We start from the raw sequence: 1,673 nt of genomic DNA, 5'->3' as shown, positions 1-1,673 counted from the left end.
GTTTATCCCTCCACCCTTCAGTTAACCCCACATGTGTTTATTGGCCAAGTTGGCACAATAAACTAACTACCTCAAATATTATTAGTTTTAAAGATTAATATGGCATCATGGCTACCTATAATACTAGGTTCGATTTACAAAGAATTTAATGATGTCCTGAGATAAAATATTATCTTAGTCTGAGTTCTCTATAGAATCAAAACCCGTTAAGTTTTTATATGTACCTATACAGAAACACTGATTGCAAAGAAATGGTCCACACAGTTCTACAGTGGGCAAGCTCCAAATCTGTGGAGGCTTCTTCTATGTCATCATGTTACAGGAACTTGCAAATGCAGGATCTGCAAGTCAGAACAGGCTTCCAGCTGTGGAAGCAGACAGATTGTAATTGACAGATAAGCTGGTAGGCTGCAGTGCAGTCCAACGAATCCCAAGATTGCTTGACAATATGAAAGGCAGCTGAGTATAATCCAAACAACGAGATGATGATGAGCCAGATTTAGGATCAATTCCAATTTCTGTACCGATGAAGAAAGTTTTGCCTGAACACCAATATACAAGGGGTACCCCTCAAAAAAATGGGAAAAGCTCCACTGGGCAGAACTTTCATCACATGCATTTTTCCCTGCTATCAAGCATCCTGCAACTTGTTCTGAGGAAATTCACCCAATGGTATCACATGGAAAGGTTCTCTCTGGTCATGGTGAATTTTTTCGTAAAAGCGGTTTCATTCAAACCTCTCTTTTTGTGATGGCTGATTTAAGAGAACTGCATGTGGCTGTGAAATTTTGTCTCTTGCTTGGGAAAAGTGCCACAGAAACTGTTGTGATGTTGAACATAGCTTACAAGGACAGCGCTGTGGGAAAATATCAAATATATGAGTGGTCTTCTCATTTCAAAAAAGGTGAAATGTTGATTGATGACAAACCTCATTATGGACATTCATCATCTTCCCATACTGGCAAAAATGTCAACTTGTAGTGCATTTGGAGTTCATTCCACCAGGTCAGACTATTAATCAAGCTTGCTGTTTAGAGGTTCTGTAAAGATAGAGTGACAGTGTGTGACAACAAAGACCTGATCCGAGGCAGACAGGCGACTGGTTTTGCCAACACAACAGTGTACCTGCTCACACAACCATCTCAAGTGTGCCACTTTTTGGCAAAACAGCATGCCTCTCTTACGCCACACCCATCTAACTCACCTGACCTCACTCCATGCGACTTCTTTTAAAGGGACATGAAAAGACAGCAATTTGATGCTATAGAAGAGGTGGGGAAAAAACGAGGGAGGTGCTGTCAGCTGTCCAAGCAGATGAGTTTGAAAAAATGTTTCCAAGGATGGAATCACAGATTGCACCAATGTATTAAGTGTAATGGAGAGTACTTTGAAGATGATAAGGGTGTTTTGTTTAAAAAAGTAAACAAAGAACTTTGAAAAAAATTCAGTTTTATGGGGTGGTACCCCTTTTATATTGGAAGCAGATCATTACCCCTCCCTCCATGCCATCCCTTGCACCAAACTAGCTTTTCACAGCAGAACTTACATAATATTAGATCACATCATGGGAGAGATCTATGACATAAACCAAGGGGACATGTAATCTTAACTATCAGAAATATTGCTCCAGAGCACTCCGAAAATTGTCCAAGCTTTTTGATGGTGGTTATTTT

The 1,673-nt window shown here is 40.0% G+C and overlaps 1 protein-coding gene across 1 annotated transcript in view; it reads left to right on the top strand.

The window, feature by feature from the left end:
• The window catches only part of LOC123521652 (contactin-6), a 470,227-nt gene that overhangs the window by 269,997 nt on the left and 198,557 nt on the right, over positions 1–1,673 (top strand). The gene's annotated exons all lie outside the window — the stretch shown is intronic.

The sequence above is a fragment of the Echinops telfairi genome, unplaced genomic scaffold (assembly GCF_000313985.2).
Source record: "Echinops telfairi isolate 266 unplaced genomic scaffold, ASM31398v2 ScPeMD7_31;HRSCAF=116, whole genome shotgun sequence".
NCBI lineage: Eukaryota > Metazoa > Chordata > Mammalia > Afrosoricida > Tenrecidae > Echinops > Echinops telfairi.
This window is presented reverse-complemented; position numbering and strand designations above follow the sequence as displayed.